Genomic DNA, 21,073 nt, shown 5'->3' with positions numbered 1-21,073 from the left:
GAATTCATATATATAATTATGTATTTATTTTAATAATATCTTATTTATTTTTAATTTACTTTACATGTTTAAATCAAATGATTAAATGGTATTATATTAATACAATTTAATATATACACATGTATATATATTTACATATATATATTTATTTACATACTTATTTACACACCATTGTTCGTGAATCGTCGGGAGTAGTCAAAGGGTAATTTGAATATATGAACATAGTTTCCAAAATTTTCGAGACTCAACATTACAGACTTTGCTTATTGTATCGAAATCATATAAGATTAAGTTTAAATTTGGTCAGAAATTCCCGGGTCATCACAGTACCTACCCGTTAAAGAAATTTCGTCCCGAAATTTGAGTGAGGTCGTCATGGCTAACAATAAATATGTTTTCCTGACGAATATGAGCTGATAAATAGAGTTTTATCATTATTGAATAATACAGATAAAATAATTCGATTATTCAAAGAGCACGAATGAAGCTATCACAAAAGAGTGAAATGAATAAATGAAGTTTCGTTTTAACTTTTGACGTTGTCTTGGTTGAATTTAGAAAATAAGGTGCGTCTTAATTTTTGACGTAGAGGGTTGAATTCCGGAATTCAATGGATTTAAAGAAAATCTTCAAAATCTAAAAGATTTGATTCTTCGTCGAGTAAGGAATTTAAGATCTCTACAATTAAATACGGTGATCTACCTCGATTACTCTATCTGATATTTCCATTATAAATTAAGCTCTTCCGTTCCATTATTCTCACCATTCCTATACTTTCTTTCTTAGTTCATACATCCAAAAGATTATGAAAATGCTTAATCCAGTTCTAATCCTTGATATTTTTCTAATTATCATTTCTGTCATCCTTCTTTTCAATCTTACATCAGAAGAATCTGTTTACTTCTACTATTACCTTGGGGTGATACTATTCTTAATTATACTGTGTCTTTATATTGCTATTCGTATTGATATCCATGGTTTGTAACCTCCGTGTTGTTATTGGGCTTTATATTTTCTCTTATATTTTGGAGCTCTTTGCCTTTTTTATTCTATTCTTGACATCTAGTAAGGCGAGTAATGGTTCAGAATTCGTAAGTATGGGGTTTCGAATGAACTTCATGTTCTAAACAAGAAAGAACGTAATAGCACGATTTGATTTGTCAAATTACCAGAATAACTGAGAATAGAACTATCAAGAATATATTTTTCTTGATACGTTCAGAAGTTAATCAGAATGAAAGAGTTATGTAACATAGCACATGATGATGTTATAGTCTGTGAATCATCACGTTCCATTAGAAACGCAGCATGACTTACTGTAATATAATCACGTTGATCAAGTGTCATTATATTATACTAACTCATGCATCAGTTCCCAACAATACTTTAATAACATTCATATTTTAATCTCAAAAGTTTACAGAATATAGAAACTAACAGTTTCTATATGATGTAACACTAATAGTACGAAGAGATTAATGATTTCAGATAAGAATAATTATAAAAATATCTTTAGAAATATGGAGGATATTTGTAATGATAGATACGATGATATCTTGGAATTTCTAATATCGAAGGATGATAAAGAAGATTTATCCGTAAGGGTTTAGATTCTGAAGCATGGTGTTGGCTAAAGATTTCATTAGATATAGAATCATCAGGATTTTATGTACAAGTTTAGTCCTTTTAATTTGTTCAGAGTCTCCTACTGTTTTTCATTATCAAATTTTCTATCGAGCGTTCTCAACACTCCATTCTTTATCATCAAACTTTTGACCGTTTAGACCATCTACAATTTTTCTGTTTCCTCTGCATTTAATGCTACGATATCTGAATCATCGGTTATCATTCCGAAGTGGTTTCAAGAGAATTGTATTTTTAGATGATTAAACGCTAATGGTAACATGGTGGCATATGAAAGGTTCCTCGGTAACAATAAAAGAGCACACATATATATATCAAGGTTATAATAAGGTTGTTTCGAACGAAAAGTCGAAGTTGACTTGCTGGAGCTGTGACAAAATTGGCTACTTTGAAGAGGGATTGTAAAGTTATTTTCGGTAATAACAACGCCAAAGAAGCTAGTACTGATACGTGTTAAACGTTTACTCAGGTTCTGAGTGTTTTCAAGTGCATAACTATATGCATCAATCTTTCCTTCCGTAGATGAAATGCGGTTGGTTCCTCCTCTCGATTGAGGTGTTTTCAAGTATCATGAAAGGTTTGAACGCAGATTGTAATCGTCAAGATATAAATGAGGTCTAAGATGAAATCACGTGGCAAACTTGAAGAATTATTTAGTTTCATATGTTATAATCAATATTTTAATTTATTTTTAATTGTCCAATCTTGATAGTCCACAGTCGATAGTCCACAGTTAACAGTCCAATATTTCATATATAGTTTAATTTATAATATTCGAATTAATTAATACGTATCATGACCCGTGTACATGTGTCAGACTCGATCACAACTCAAATTATATATATTATTGTAGAATCAACCTCAACCCTGTATAGAGAACTCGATCATTACTGCATATAGAGTGTATATGGTTATTCTAAATAATATATAAATGCGTCGATATGATATGTCAAAACCTTGTATACGTGTCCCGATATTTAAAGTGCGTAAAATAAATAACAGAAATTAAATAACGATAAATAAAGTTGCGAGAATGTAAATTGCGATAATTAGATTGCGATAAATAAAATGTAATCAGTTAGCTAGGAACAATTAGCTAGGAACAGTTAGCGTGGATTCTTAACAAAAATTTTCGTAGTTAATTTGTTTGTTTCTATCAAATTTTTATTTCGTCAAATGTGTTCTTCATTATGCCACTTATTGGATTCTAATAGATCAAAATCCAAATATGAAATTGACTGAAAAGGGTTATTCTGCGTTGAACGGATACGTATATCGTAGATGTAAGTAGGATAGTAAATGACTGTTGAATCATATTCGAAGAATGTACACTACAACTTATTAATGTGGAATCTAAATATTCCTTGGATATTACCTACCCGTTAAAATATTTTCACCATTAACAGTTTGTACAATAAAAATTTTAATTACAATCTCTATGAAAACATATATACATATATATTTTCTTCAGAAGTAATCATGGATTTAATGAGTCAATGTGATATTAAACTCATCAGATTTACGGCTAGAACTAGAGTACATAATCTCTAAAACATTAGAGATTACATAATTGCCATGGAGGACGAAGATAGTTTATGTAGAACGATGATTATGCTTGAGGTATAGATTGCGAGGTTGAGACTTGTAATGATGTTGTTATTGGTACTGGTTTATACTGCTGGTGCTGCTGATGGTGGTACTGTTGCTGTCGGTTCTACAAGTGTTGTTGGTACTGAGGTTGGTGATGATGTTGGTGTAGTAAGTATAGCTTGTAGGCCATGCACCATTCTTGTCAGGGTTTCTATCCTACCCTCTATCATTTCTATCCATCTACTCATCTGATTCGATATATCTTGATTATCAATTCGAAGTTCCCTAACTTCTTCTAATATTCCCCTTCGATTGGTATTCGAAAGTAGAGGTTGAATATTTTCTGAGATTGCAGTAATGCGCCCTTCGAGGTAGAAAACTTTAGCAAGAAGGGTGAATACAGTGTTGCGCATAGGTTCACCGGTGAGTACATCATTTTCTCCGATGTTAGGAGGTAAGTTTGGTTCGCGGTAGGGCTCGCCTTCTTCATTTCTCCATCGAGTGAGTAAGTCTCGGACCCACCCCCATCTCCTCCAGAAAGAAAAATAACTAAATGGTTGAGGTACTTCTGGTCCATTGACTTCGGAGTCTACTTCAATATACATCTCGAAATCGCTTCTGGAACTAATGGAATCCAAGCTTGGTGTAGGATCCATCTCTCACGATCAGTTAAAGGGTTTTAATATGAAATGATTTTTGAATATCGAATGATATTCTAATTATATATAGAATATCTATACATACTTCCAAAGATCCCGTGAATTATGGAGAAAATTAAGGAAACGTGTCAGATAAAGTCTACAGTGACAGATACGCTAAGATATGGATTAGTAGATATGCTAAGATATGAATTTTGTCTATACACGATTTATGCAATCATTGCAGTATGATGTGTCTAGACTAAGAATGATAAGCAGGTAATTTCCTAAGAATGATAAACTGATGATTTCTGACAAAAATGATAAGCAAAATTTTTGACACGCAGACACGGTCGAAGTCCAGACTCACTAATGCATCCTAACGACTTATCAGTTATACACACTAATGTAGACCTGGTTTGCTAAGACCACCACTCTGATACCAACTGAAGCGACCGGTCCTAATCCATCTGAACGAAGTCTATATCGATTACAAACGATTCACAATAGTTGATTTCATCGAGAGGTACTTGACCTCTATATGTTACATTTTACAAACATTGCATTCATTTTTGAAAAGACAATCTTTCATTACATCGAAAATTGACGGCATGCATACCATTTTATAATATATCTAACTATAAATGACTTAATAATAATATTGATGAACTCAACGACTCGAATGCAACGTCTTTTGAAATATGTCATGAATGACTCCAAATAATATCTTTAAAATGAGCAAATGCACAGCGGAAGATTTCTTTCGTACCTGAGAATAAACATGCTTTCAAGTGTCAACCAAAAGGTTGGTGAGTTCATTAGTTTAACATAAATAATCATTTCTATTATTTTAATAGACCACAAGATTTTCATTTCCATTTTTCATAAATATACGTCCCATGCATAGAGACAAAAATAATCATTCATATGGATTGAACACCTGGTAATCGACCTTAACTAGATGCATATAAGAATATCCCCTGTCATTCCGGGAAACCCTTCGGACATGATATAAAACAACATCAAAGTACTAAAGCATCCGGTACTTTGGATGGGGTTCGTCGGGCCCATAGATCTATCAACAGGATTCGCGTTTACAATACCATATGTAAATAGTAGTTACCATGCTATTAGGAAAGATATGCAGGGTGGTACAACTCAACGTAGAATATATTTTAAGTACTTGTGTCTATCTCGTAAACATTTATAAAAGCAGCGCATGTATTCTCAGCCCAAAAATATATTGCAAAAGCAATTAAAAAGGGAGCAAATGAAACTCACCTAATGTATTTTGTAGTAAAAATACATAGAAAGACATTGAACAAGTATAGGGTTGGCCTCGGATTCACGAACCTATATCATGTGTATATTTATTAATATACATGGTTGAAATCGAACAATATATACAAATTTATTAGTTATATACATTTTATGTTAATTATATGTATGTTTCATATATTTATTTTGTTATATAAAATATTACTTTTCGTTTTGTTATTATATATATATATATATATATATATATATATATATATATATATATATATATATATATATATATATATATATATATATATATATATATATATATATATATATATATATATATATATATATATATATTTATATGTATATATTATTTGTTTGTTGAAAATAGTAATTTTAGTAATACTATGATAAAAAGGATAATAATCATAATACTTAATATTACTAAATAAGGTATTATTGTTAATAATTATATCAATGATATTTCTAATGATATTTATAATAATAACTGAAAAATGTTAATTTTTCGATTAATTATACTTATAATAACAATTTTGGTAGTTACATATTAATAACACTCATTATAATAAATAATCATACTTATAATGATAATAATAATAATAATAATGATTATGATACCTATAATGATAATTGTATTATTAATAATAATTATAATACTAGTAATAATAATAACAATTACTAATAATACTAGTAACATAACAAGAATATCAGTCATAATCATAATATTGATAATAATACTCAAATGGCAAGATTTTATAATATTGGTATTCCTTATAGTAATACTATTGATAATATTAATAATAATATTTCTTAATAATAATGCTAATAATGATAATAATAATAATAATAATGTAATAATAATTGTAGTTATAATTGTAATTTTTACTTGTGTTAGTAGTAACAAATGATAACTTTTATTATTAATGATGTTAATAATAATATTAATTATAATACTAATTCTAACAATTATAATTGTATTCATAATAATAACAATGATAATAATAACAATAATAATAATAATAATAATAATAATAATAATAATAATAATAATAATAATAATAATAATAATAATAATAATAATAATAATAATAATAATAATAAAAACAATAAGTTAATAAGTGTACAACCTTTAAATGCTAAAAAATAGTAAACTGCCCAAGCCGGGACTCGAACCCGCGACCTCCCGCTTGTTACACACTCCCTTTTACCATCTGAGCTGCAGCCCATTATTTGAAATAATACTGAAATTATTAATATTTAACCCGTAATTTAGCTGTATCTTTTACTTCTTCTTCTTCAAAATTCAAGTAGACCCAAAATCCTTTTGAACCTTAAAATAACTACAAACTTGATTTTTGGGTTTAATATCAAACGCATAAAACGTTTATTTGAGCCTACTGAATATATATATATATATATATATATATATATATATATATATATATATATATATATATATATATATATATATATATATATATATATATATATATATAATAAAAGATCAAAAGTGCTGCTGCTTCGCGGATAAATAAATAAAAAAAACTCAAAATTGATGTCGATTTTTAGAACATTTTAGCCAAAGATTACAACACAAAAAATGTTTCAAATCACTCCTAGAATCTTCCTCAATCATCAATTTAACTGAAAACATCACCCTAAACTCGAATTTAATCAATGAACAATCTTTGACTTTTTAAGATAAAAACTTTGACTCAGAAATTCTTACTTAATATTAGAAATCGAAGAATGAAACTTTGCAGAAAGATTAAATAAAGGATTCCTAACACGATGACATTATTAGATTTTGGAGTTTCATTCAAATTCGAAATTTAAAAAAAAAAATAAGAACATAGAGATGGCGAGCTATAAAAATAAAAAAAAATACTTCTATATTTAGTGTTATTGATTAAATGTTGTGATAATATTAAATCAATCCCAGTTGTTTTATAGCGAAAGAAGTTGATAGAAGGAAAATAGCAGGTACAAAAAAATATATAAAAAAATAATAAAATAAAAAGGCTCAATCAATCCCCCAACTGATTTTGTTTGTATATAATTGTTATATTCAATTGGAATCAATCTTAAGACAGAATCCAAAAATTGCTACAGCATGATAGTTACACACAACAGATTCTTATTTAATATTCATATACATGTGATTTTTAAATAATATTAATAATTAATAATTAATAATTATATTTATATTAAAATACTAGTAATAATAATATTAATTAATATTTATAATAATAATAAGAGCAATATTAATAATAAGTCATAAAAAAATATTTAGTGAAATTGATAATAATAATAATATTATTAATGGTAATTATAATATCAATACTAATAATAAATATTTTTTATAGTATTTATAATATTAATATATAATAACTATATTTCAACTTATGAATTAATATAATTATATTTTATTAGTGATGTAATACCTATAATTACATTTTTTGAATATTTAATATTTATACATATTAGATATATTACAACGTACGTATAATATTAATTGTGTATAGAATTCATATATATAATTATGTATTTATTTTAATAATATCTTATTTATTTTTAATTTACTTTACATGTTTAAATCAAATGATTAAATGGTATAATATTAATACAATTTAATATATACACATGTATATATATTTACATATATATATTTATTTACATACTTATTTACACACCATTGTTCGTGAATCGTCGGGAGTAGTCAAAGGGTAATTTGAATATATGAACATAGTTTCCAAAATTTTCGAGACTCAACATTACAGACTTTGCTTATCGTATCGAAATCATATAAGATTAAGTTTAAATTTGGTCAAAAATTCTCGGGTCATCACAAGATTGGCGCGCCGAGAAGCCATATGGCGCGCCGCGCCAGATGCTGAACAACCAAATTTTTTTTTCATATTTCAATTGCATAAGGGTTGGGTTGTTACGAATGGTATCAGAGCCACTCATGTACCATTGAGGACGATGAGTCCCTGAGGGGGGGTGAATGTAACACCCTAGGCAAATCCCACATCGCCCACAAACATGAGTGATCATGGGATTATAAGGTAATACTCACGCTTAAATGACACAACGCGTTTTGGGACCACAGGCAGAGCAGATATGTGAGTACGCTGCAGTTAAGCGTGCTCGGAAGAGAGCACTACCAGGATGGGTGATCTCCTGGAAAAGTGCTTCTCGTGTGTGGTCGCCAAGAAAAATCCGTGCGCTTGCGGGCAAAGCGGACAATATTATGGTCATGTTAAGCTGAGGTGTTTATAGAGTGGTATCAGAGCATGGTCTAAGGGATTTAGGTGACTTGAGATAGGCGCCTAGACTTAGACTTTTGTGTGTGCTTTATGCGGGACTTGTAAGACTTTGGGTCGGATCGGGTTTTGGTTAGTGCATAGGTTTATGTGAACTAATTATGCGCTATTGTTTTGTGTGGTATTTGAAATCGTCGAGCGAGATAGACGTGGTACTAGTGAGTTAATGCGATGTGCTCGCGTAACAATGATTAGCTACCATTGTTACGGGTTCAAATCGTGTCAAACAAGCGATGTACGACGATTTTTGAGCGAGATGGAGTAGTGCGGTGTATATGTATATACGTTTGTGTTACGTCCTTGCGTTTCGTTGTTTAATCTTTTCCGTTTTATATAATGAAGATGAGAAATGGACACGACACCAATGATGGAAGTACGAGTGAGGACGTTGAGTTCACGGCCAAAGTTGAGGCCATCTTTAAACGTCAAAAGGCGGAGTTCCTCGAGGATGTTAAGAAAATGTTTCTAGACACGATTGACGAGCAATTAGTCAATGTAGTCAAGGAGCAAGTGAAGGCCGTTCTTCACGAAGATAATGTAGGAAGACGGGACTTTCTCTATAAGAACTTCAAGGATTCTCAACCTCCCACCTTTGAAGGTGAACGAGACCCTCTAAAGAGTGCCCGTTGGATCTCCGATATGGAGGGGGCCTTCCGTACTTGTGAATGTCCTTCTGATAAGAAGACAAGGTACGGATGTGGTATGTTGAGGGGTGATGCTAAGTTATGGTGGGACACAAAACTCCAAGTTTATGGTGAAGAGCAATGCATGGAATTCACGTGGGATGCATTCAAGTCCGAATTCTTCAAGGAATACCGAACTTTGGCCGATCTTACTAGGCTTAAGGATGAGTTACGTTCCTTGAGGCAAGGGTCGATGGATTTGAACACTCTCAAATCCGTGTTTTTGTCCAAGATCCAATTTTGCCCGGAGTATGTCGGGAATGATAAGATGTTGAAGGAAGACTTTTACCGAACGTTGAATGATTGTTATCAAGATAAGATTAGTGTAACGGTGGTGAAAACTTTTGATGAGTTATTTGATATGGCCAAGGGTTTTGAGGCGCTCGTATTTAGGAAGAGAGGCTTTACTTTTGGCAAGAGAAAGAGTGAAGGTTCGAACCATTCGAACTTTTCGAACAAAAAGAACAAAAAGGGTTTTGGTAATGCTAGTGGTGGGAAGAAAGGTGCTTCCGGGGATTTTTCTTATTCGTGTTACAATTGTGGACAAAAGGGCCACATGGCTCGTGAATGTCCAAGTTTATCCTCCGCAACCAAAATTGCTTGTTTCAATTATGGTAAGGAGGGGCACAAAAGGCCTGATTGTCCCGAGTTGCGCAATGATAATGTTAAGCGGTTAGAGAAGGCGGCGGGTACGGCTAGGGGTCGCAATTATTTGATGACCAATGATGAAGCCAAACAATCGAACGAAGTTGTCTTAGGTACTTTCATGGTTAATTCCAATCCGGCAAGGATACTCTTTGATAGTGGTGCTAACTTGTCGTTCGTGTCACCAAAATTTGTTCCGAAACTTAATAAACCGTTAGCTAAGTTGAGTCGTCCGGTAGAAGTTGAAATAGCTGATGGCAAGACAGTGCTAGTGGTTGATGTGTGTAAAAATTGTAATGTTGTGTTTGGTGTCGAAAACTTTAAAATCGATCTCATCCCGATGACTTTGGGTGATTTTGATATCGTTGTTGGTATGGATTGGCTCGATCATAATAGAGCCGATATTGCATGCCATGAAAAATCTATTCGAGTGAAGACCCAAGTGGGGAAGAATTAATTATTAATGGCGATAAGCGAAGGAGACTTGTTCCGATATGCACTTTTGCACGGGCACGTCGTTTTCTTGTTAGTGGTGGCGTGGCTTTTCTTGCCCATGTTGTTGATACTCGTGATGAGCCACCACCCATTCGTGAAATTCCAGTGGTTAGTGAATTCGAAGACATTTTTCCGGACGAGTTACCGGGTGTTCCGGTGGAAAGACAAGTTGAATTTCGCATTGAGTTGGTTCCGGGAGCTACTCCCATTGCTAAAACTCCTTATCGTTTAGCGCCGACAGAAATGCAAGAGTTGTTAAATCAAACCCAAGAGTTACTTAAGAAAGGTTTTATTCGACCGAGTGCTTCGCCATGGGGCGCTCCGATTTTATTCGTGAAAAAGAAGGATGGTAGTATGCGGATGTGCATCGATTACCGGGAGTTAAATAAAGTGACAATCAAGAATCGTTATCCATTACCTAGGATTGACGATTTGTTTGACCAACTCCAAGGTGCAACGTATTTCTCTAAAATCGACCTACGGTCCGGCTATCACCAAATGCGGGTCCGTGAGGAAGATATCGAGAAAACAGTTTTTCGAACGCGTTATGGGCATTTTGAGTTTGTGGTTATGCCTTTTGGTCTTACGAATACACCGGGGGCATTCATGGATCTTATGAACCGAGTGTGCCAACCTATGTTGGACAAGTCGGTAATTGTGTTCATTGACGATATACTTGTCTATTCGAAGAGTATGAATGAACATGAACGTCATTTGCGTGAAGTATTGAAGAAGTTAAGAAAGGAGAAGTTGTATTCTAAGTTCTCCAAATGTGAATTTTGGCTAAGGGAGGTTCAATTCCTTGGCCACATCGAGAACAAAGACGGCATTTAAGTAGATCCGGGGAAGATAGAGATGGTGAAGAGTTAGAGACAACCGACTACGCCTACGGAGGTCCGAAGTTTTCTCGGATTGGCTGGTTATTATCGTCGGTTTATCCAAGACTTTTCTAAGATCGCTTCTTCATTGACAAAGTTGACGAGGAAGAACGCGAGATTTAATTGTGAGAACGAGCAAGAAATTGCTTTTCAATTGCTAAAAGAGAAGTTGTGTCAAGCTCAGGTGTTAGTGTTGCCAGAAGGAGTGGAAGACATGACGGTTTATTGTGATGCTTCGTTAAATGGGCTCGGGTGTGTTCTAATGCAAAGGGGTAAAGTCATCGCTTATGCCTCTCGAAAACTAAAGGAACACGAAACGAGATATCCGACTCATGATCTTGAGTTGGCGGCGGTGGTACATGCGTTGAAAATTTGGCGCCATTACTTGTATGGTGTCAAGAGTAAGATTTATTCAGATCATAAGAGTTTGAAACATCTCTTCAATCAACGAGATTTTAATTATCGCCAACGTAGGTGGATGGATGTGGTAAAAGATTATGATTGTGAAATACTCTATCATCCGGGCAAGGCGAATGTGGTCGCGGATGCGTTAAGTCGAAAGAGTCACCACCCGGCGTTACGATTGGGATTGTTACGTATGATTATTACTAACGATTTTCTCGAAAAACTTGGTGTGACTCAAATAGAGGTTTACGTTCACAACAAGCATGCAGAACGAATTATAGGGCAATCGGAATTCATTACTATGGGTTCGCGTGGTTTGTTGTCTTTTCAAGGAAGGGTGTGGGTGCCTAAGATGGGGGATTACCGGAGGGTGCTACTTGATGAAGCACATAAGTTAAAGTATTCCATTCATCTGGGCGAGATGAAAATGTATCATGATTTGAGGAAGGATTATTGGTGGCCAGGCATGAAACGTGATATTGTGAAGTATGTTGAGCAATGCGTCACGTATTTGCAAGTAAAAGCCGAACACCAAAAGCCGTATGGTAAGTTGCAACCGTTAGAAATTCTGAAGTGGAAATGGGAGCACATTACCATGGATTTCATTACAAAGTTACCTAAAATGGCGAGAACCCAATTTGATTCGATTTGGGTTATAGTTGATCGATTGATGAAAAGTGCCTTGTTTCTTCCCATTAAGGAAGCGATATCGTCAGAAACTTTGGCTAAGTTATTTATCAACGAAGTCGTCTCTCGACACGGAGTTCCTATATCTATTATTTCGGATCGAGATACCCGTTTTACATCTCGGTTTTGGAAAAAGTTTCATGAAGATATGGGTACGCAATTGAAATTGAGCACGGCGTATCATCCTCAAATGGACGGTCAAACCGAACGTACGAACCAAACATTGGAGGATATGTTACGGGCGTGTATTATTGATTTCGGTGGTAGTTGGGTCGAGCATTTGCCTTTGGTGGAATTCTCGTACAATAATAGTTATCACACTAGTATCGGGATGCCACCTTATGAGATGCTTTATGGGCGGAGGTGCCGAACTCTGATTTGTTTGGGTGAAATTGGTCAAAGAGAAATTGGGGGCACCGATTTGGTTCTAGAGACGAATAGCAAGATTGATATGATTCGAGAGCATTTGAAAAAGGCTCAAGATAGGCAAAAGTTGTATGCCGACAAACGTACACGACCGATTGAGTTCCAAGAAGGTGACATGGTGATGCTTAAAGTTTCACCATGGAAAGGCATTATTCGTTTTTGAAAATGGGGAAAGTTAGCTCCTTGGTTTATTGGGCCATTTAAAGTTTTAGCTTGTGTTGGTGAAGTCGCATATCGTTTGGAATTACCCGAAGAACTTGCCGGGATTCATAATACTTTTCATGTTTCCCATCTCCGTAAGTGTCTTACGGATGATTCATCTTGGGTGCCATTAGACGAGATTGAGTTAAACAATAAGTTAGAGTACATTGAGGAGCCGATTGCTATACTCGATGAGAAGGTCAAAAAGTTGAGACATAAAGAGTTAGGACTTTTAAAGTTCAATGGCGTCGGAGTAAAGGTTCCGAGTTAACTTGGGAGCCCGAAGAGTTCGTGTTGGTTTATCTTCCTTCTTGTCATACGGCTTGGATTGCGAGGACGCAATCCGAATAATTGGGGGAGAGTTGTAAGACCCAATTATTTCATCGTACATATGTGTAAATATGGTATGGGTTGAATGGTTTTTCGTTTCATATTTAAAATAAAAGGCAGAATCTGGTCTGGGTGTTTGGCGCGCCGGGCGGCCTTTTGGCGCGCCGCGCCATTTGTCTGTGACAGATTCCCCTCTCTTTTAATTAGATATTTTGGGGGTAAATTGGTAAAATCACATGGGGTCCGACTTTAAGGCCCTAAACCAGTTGTTGGGGCCTCATTAACTCCATTTTCATCTACTTCAACCTCATCCATTCAATTCTAGAGAGAGAGTGATAACCTAGTGTGATAAAACTCATTTTGGAGAAGAAGAAGGAGGATTCTTGCTTAAGCTCAAGTTCTAAAGTTGTTCATCTACTTCCTAGCTACGTTTTGGTGGTAGTGGTACTCTCTAATCTTGATTTCTTGATTCAATTTTGTGTAAGGGTTAGAGTTAGGGTTATGGTGAACTTAAAACCCACTTTGTTAATAAATTGGGTGAATTTGGGTTATGTTGACTCAAAGAGGACTAACTAGGGTTTTTCAAGTATTAATTGTTGATAATGAACCTTAAGTAGTTAGTAAATTTCTAGAACACCAATATATATGTAAATGGGTGTTAAGTGGGTTAGTGGATGACCCGAAATGGGTATGTTGACTTTAAAATTGTCAAACGGGTCATAATGGACCTAAGTGGATTAATGTTTGTGATTAATGCATAAACCTAGTGTTAAAAGGGGTTTTAAGACCTAACTTGGCTGACGTTAGGGTTTTGGCGAAAGATGACCCAATTTTAGGGTTAAGTGTCCAAATGGGTCAAAATGACCTAGTAGTGGTGAGTGTTGTGGGTTTGACCAACTTGAATGGTTGATTGATTATGTGTATATTATAATAGGTGCGTTACCTTGAAGATTCAAGCTTGTTTTATCGATTCACCGAAGGCATAAGGTGAGTGGAATAATTATATGCATAGGTATATAATGTATTTATTTGTTGTAGCGTGAGATGTGAAGTGTCGATGTGCTAAGACACCACATTTCACGTGACGAGTGAAGTGTCGATGTGCTAAGACACCACTCGAAGTAATGTGATGGGTGAAGTGTCGATGTGTTAAGACACCACCCGGAGTGAAGTATCGATGTGCTAAGATGCCACTCCAAGTAAGTTAAAGGGTGAAGTGCCGACGTGTTAAGGCGCCACTCGAGGTGAAGTATCGACGTGTTAAGATGCCACCTCAAGTAAAATGAAGAGTGAAGTGTCGAAGTGTTAAGACACCACTTGGGGTGAAGTGTCGACGTGTTAAGATGCCACCTAGGGTGAAGTATCGACGTGTTAAGATGCCACCCGTGGGGTTAGTGTACGAAGTGTTAAGTGCACTAATGGTATTTATGAACTCCGATGGTCTTTAAACACCGTTCCTTTGTTCGATTAGTTAACCTTGGTTATTGTGTTGTAGTGTAAGCATATTATATTTGTTCAAGATAAATATGCTATTGTTATGCTAGTTTGGTTATTGGAGGCTATAGCTTGTATTTATGACGATAAGCTAATTGTGTTTGCTAGCATGTATACGGTAGGCGTGTAAGTGTTTTCAAATAGATATATTATATATGTATGTGTGTAATTATTGCATTCACTAAGCTTTGCTTACCCTCTCGTTGTTTACTTTTTTTTTAGGTTCGATTGTGGACAAGGGTAAGGGCATTATCTTGGGTTAGAGATCCCGCTTTGTTAGATAGCATAAATATAAATGTTAGTGAAGTTAATAATAGTTAGATTACAGAAATATAATTCATGCGGTATAACCGACCATATATAACATAAATATAAATGTTAGTGAAGTTAATAAAAGTTAGATTACAGAAATATAATTCAGGCGATATAACCGACCATATATAACATCAATATAAATATTAGTTATGATGATAATAATATTTACCTTACTAATAAATAATAGAAGATATCGTTAAATAATTTTTTATTATTATTATTACCTTGATTAGTGACTTGTGCTTGCTTAGATAAACCTTGATTATACGGAGCACTTCGTGCTGATAACGTGTTATAATTCAGTAGGCTTATAACTACCTTTAGTGGTTTAAACTTACTATAGATATTATAGTAATGCAAGAGTAAGAAATGAAAGGAGGAGAAGTACTTGAAGTATGTGTTCAAAAATGGTGTGATCTTCATTCTTACATTCAACACTTATTTATACTACTTGACTACTGTACAAAATATTGTCACCATATATCAACTTGCAAATTTGTCTTTGACTTTTATGGAAGCATTAAATTGTTAGCCATCTACTTTGACTCATATGATCATAACAAAAATGACACTTTTAAACAATGTGAATAGTAATTATGTTTCTTCAAATACTTTGTTTAGTGATCCGTAAATTCACGAGTTATGATAAAAAAAAACATACACAAATTTAAGAAAAAAATTACTAAGAAAATGTGAATATTATCACTTCAATTTTAATAAATAATATCAATATCAATTTAAATACCGTATAGCATCAAACATGTGGAGAATAAAATTGAACTATAAAAACATGAAAAATATAAGAAAAATTACGTCGATAGTACCTGTGGTTTGCTAAGTTTTTCACCAAAGCACCTAAACTTTACTTTTGGCGTCGTTAGTACCTGAGTTTTGTGTATGTTTCGTGGATAGTACCTACACATAACAGCCATCAAAAATTAACAGTTTCCACCTCACATGTGCCACGCATGTGAGGGTAGATTTGACCATTTACATTAATTTATTCCAATACATAATCCCTAACTTGCATACCAGAACACGTATAATCAGTTTCTTTTTTTGTTCTTCATCTCCACAAACTGCAAACGATTCAAACAATTCCTTTAATGAATTCTAGTTTATATCAAATCGAAACGATTCAAACAACTCCTTTGATGTCAACTGCATATATGGTAAGATTTCATATTTTATAAACCTGCTTATTGAAAAGTTCATGTTTCATTGATTTTGATCAAAAATTGCATATACTTATTTTACATGTAGATTCATATCCTGGACTTTATTCAATCAAATTACATCATGGTGGCCACTTTTTTCAATCAAACAACCTGGATCAAGTAGTGGTAGTAAGAAGACAAGTGGTGGTAGTAAGAAGACAAAAGTTTAATTTATGATGGTTTAATTTCTTGTTTGAACTTATGTTTTTTGAACCTCTGTGATCAAGTTATGCAATATTTAGATGTTGGTATGTTTTGATTAATTGGATCTTATGTTATGTGTTAATGGATTATGTGTGAATGGATCTTAACAATCTTTGAATGGATGTTTTGTTTTATTTCATTTTATGTTATGTGTATATACAGTGAAGTGAACTGGTCTTGTGATCAAGATCAAGTTATACCATTTTGAGTTGATCACAACATTTAAAATACACTGAACAAGACCATATTAAAAAAATACAGTGAAAAGACCACAGTGAAAAATATAGTGAACTGGTTTTGGGACAACATTTAAAGAAAAATTGATTTAGGTCAACTGTTCTTGCCATTTTGGGTACGAAGTACCACCATCAATGACAAAACAATTAAAAAAACAAAATTTTTTGATTTGGGTCAGCTGTTCTCGCTATTTTGGGTACAAAAGACCACCATCAATGACAAGTCACAATTGTGTTGTATAAAGTCACAATTGTAGTAACAATTTTGGTTTACAAAAATAGTCATAATTGTGTTGTATAAAGTCCAATTTTGTAGTTCGGTTGTGATTAAGAAACAAGTGCACTTGTTGCATTACCATATCAATGACTAAACTGGTCTTGCCATTACCTTACAATGATAAAACAAGTGCACTTATTGCATGTGACGACCCGGCAATTTTCGACCAAATTTAAACTTATTCTTAATATGATTTTGACACGATAAGCAAAGTTTGTTAAGTTAAATCTCAAAAAGTTTAAAAATGTGTTCATACATTCAATTGACCTTCGACCATTATCGTATCTGAGATATTATCGTATCTTTCATTATAAATATCCTCCATATTTCTGGAGATATTTTTATAACTATTCTTATCTGAAATCATTAATCTCTTCGTGCTATTAGTATTACATCATATAGAAACTGTTAGTTTCTATATTCTGTAAACTTTCGAGCTTAAAAATATGAATGGTATTGAAGTAATGTTGGGAACTGATGCATGAGTTAGTATAATGTAATGACACTTGATCAACGTGATTATATTACAGTAAGACATGCTGAGTTTCTAAATGGAACATGATGATTCACAGATTATAACGTCATCATGTGTCATGTTACATAACTCTTTCATTCTGATTAACTTCTGAACATATCAAGAAAATATATTCTTGATAGTTCTATTCTCAGCGATTCTGGTAATTTGACAAGTCAAATTGTGCTATTACCGTTTCTTTCTCAGGACATTGACAATGTTCATTCTGAAACTTATATCTGCAAATTCTGGACCATTACAAGAGATGCCCAATCGTAAGAAGAAGAAGAAACGAAGGGACAGCTCCGAAGTAGAAATTGGAGTATAAATCGCAGCAAATAGGGGGTAGTATTAACTGGGGATGATAATGATTATAGAAGATAGAAGCAGGGACTTCGAAATATCAGGGAAGATATAAAGCCCAATAATAACACATAAATTACAAACCGTGAATATCAGTGCGTATAGCAATATAAAGACACGGTAGAATTAAGAATAGTATCATCCCGAGGTAATAGTAGAAGTAAACAGATTCTTTTGGTGGAAGATTAAAAAGAAGGATGACAGAAAGGAAAATATCAATGATCAGAACTCGATGAAGCATTTTCAAAATCTTTTAGAAGTAAGAATTAAGAATGAAAGTATAGAAAATGGGAGTGGTGGAAAATAATGGAACGGAAAAAGTTTAATTTATAATAGAAATATCAGACAGAGTAATCGATGCAGATCACCGTATTTAATTATAGAGATCTTAATTTCCTTACTAGCCGAAGAGTCAAATCTTTTAGATTTCGAAGATTTTCTATAAATCCCTTGAATTCCGGAATTCAACCAAGATAACGTCAAAAGTTAAGACGCACCTTATTTTCTGAATTCAACCATGACTAGTCAAAAGTTATGATTGAATTTTGTCTTTCTCATTTCACTCTTTCGTGATAGCTTCACTCGTACTCTTCGAGTAATCGAATTATCCTATCTATATTACTCAATGGTGATAAAACTCTATTTTTCAGTTTATATGAGTCATGAAAACATTTTTATTGTTAGCCATGACCACCTCACTCAAATTTCGGGACGAAATTTCTTTAACGGGTAGGTACTGTGACGACCCGGCAATTTCGACCAAATTTAAACTTATTCTTAATATGATTTCGACACGATAAGCAAAGTTTGTTAAGTTGAATCTCAAAAAGTTTAAAACTGTGTTCATACATTCAATTGACCTTCGACCATTCCCAACGATTCGCGAACAACTATTTGTAAATAGATATGCACATATATATATATATATATATATATATATATATATATATATATATATATATATATATATATATATATATATATATATATATATATATATTAATTTGAAATATTATATAATTCAATTATTAGAATTTACGATGGAAGATAAAATAAAATACAATATTATAATAATTATAATTTAAAACATACCTATATATATAAATAAAGTATATTAAAAATAAATATTAAATGATTGTAATAATAATATATTAAATGTAGTTACAAGTTAAAAATATAATTATCATATTAATATTGTTAGCATTAGTTCATTATTGTTATTAATAAATATCAATATAATAAATATTAAAATTATTATTATTATTGGTAATTGGTAATATTAATAATAATAAGAGTATTATTATTATTTATAGATTTATATTTAGTGATTATTAATAATTAATAATAATTAATAATAATTATTAAAACAAATCAATAATGGTAATCAATTACACAACATTTTCTAATTTTGTTATTTTGTTTGATTTCTCTATGATTGATTGATATTTTGTCTAAAGTCCGTTACACATATCCATCATCTTTTTAATTTCTGTCGCTTTTAGTATCTACACCCGTGAATCGAATAATTTATCTAGGGGACACTGCTTCTTTCCTCCTTTATCAAATACTAAATATATATAATTCCACACATAGATATATGGGAGACATATCATATATATTATATACTTAAGCAAGGCTCAATCATCAATCATTATTTTTCTTAATTATTACATATTTGTTTTTCTCCATCCATACTTATAATCGATCACTTAGGCCATCAACAAACACAAATGATCACCACCCATTAACCATCATCAATCTATCCCTCATCTCTTGGATTCAGTTGAACAAGCAAGCCACGACCACTTACCCTTCACCACTATTCTCGGCCACCAACACCCATGAGCAAACCATATCATGAACCGCCACCATTTTTTTTTACCATTCGTTTATATATGTTTCAACGACAATGATCACCTCACCATTTTTTTCTTAATCATCTTAAACCGCCATCAAAGGCTGCTGTAACCGTTTCTAGTTAATGCTTATTAAGTCAAATAACCACTAAACTTATCGACTAATCAACCACCTGCACAAGGTTTCTGTTTACGAACCAAAATACCACCATCTTTCATCTCTCATCCTTTCTCTCCCTCTTTTCTTCAACCACCATCACAACCGAGTCACCTCTTTATGCATCCACAATAACCACCACTTTTTGCTTCGGGTTCCTCCCGTTAACAACCCAAACTAGCACCATTAAACCGCCACCACTTGAAAGACCCGTCATCACCTTCACCATCGTAAAACACCACGAAACCCACTTGTAAAAACCTGCAACTTCTTCTATTCTATTGTAATATTAAAAAGAGAAAATGAAGGAAGATGAACTTACGATTGTAGCTGGGTTACCGTTATTTTCTACGGCCTTTGTTTTTCTGGTTGTTTTAATCACACTCCATAATCATCACCAAAACCCACTTAAATATTACGGAGCATTACTATTATTTTTTTATTTTTTTCGAGCGGCGTTAATAGGGTAGGGAACCGAGATATATATAAATTTTTATTTTTTTATAGTGGAGAGAATAAAGGATATTTGTGGGACATTGTAAATCTTCATATGTCGACAGATTGATAGCATGTTGGAACTTTTGGAACGGACCAAGAATTGTTGGGCTCGTGAGCAGTTGGGCCGAATGAAGTCTTCATGGACTAGAAAATTTTGGACTTTTATTAGTAGGTTAAGCTATATGGAATGGGCTCAAACGTGCAAACAGTCGATCCACTTGTAATGCAAGAAGGATCCAATATCAACGATACATGAAAGTTAATGAAGCTGTAACTATACACTTCTGTGTTTGTTAAAGAAGCAGGAAGGGGATGATCTTGATAACGATGATATACGGATGATTGTGATATCAATGTTGAGTTGAATACATGATGTTGTGATTTTACGTGATTATGATATAATGATGACGAGGTGATTATGAATACAACAACGAAATGATGATAGTGTTAATGCTAATGATAAGCGATGAGGATTGATGATGATACTGAAAGTAGATGATGATTATGTTTAAGGTGATTATATGATGATGATGTTCATGAAATGGATTTAGAAAGAAGAAGTGAACAGATTAATGGGTTAATTAGATTTAAGATAGAATGTAAAGCAAGAAAACAGAAGTAGATCAGATGGTTAGGTACGTGTGGTTTAACCGAGAGGTCGCGGGTTCGAGCCCGGTTCAGGGCATTTGTTTTTAGAAAAGATTTGG

Source organism: Rutidosis leptorrhynchoides, chromosome 1 (genome assembly GCF_046630445.1).
Source record: "Rutidosis leptorrhynchoides isolate AG116_Rl617_1_P2 chromosome 1, CSIRO_AGI_Rlap_v1, whole genome shotgun sequence".
Classification (NCBI taxonomy): domain Eukaryota; kingdom Viridiplantae; phylum Streptophyta; class Magnoliopsida; order Asterales; family Asteraceae; genus Rutidosis; species Rutidosis leptorrhynchoides.
This window is presented reverse-complemented; position numbering follows the sequence as displayed.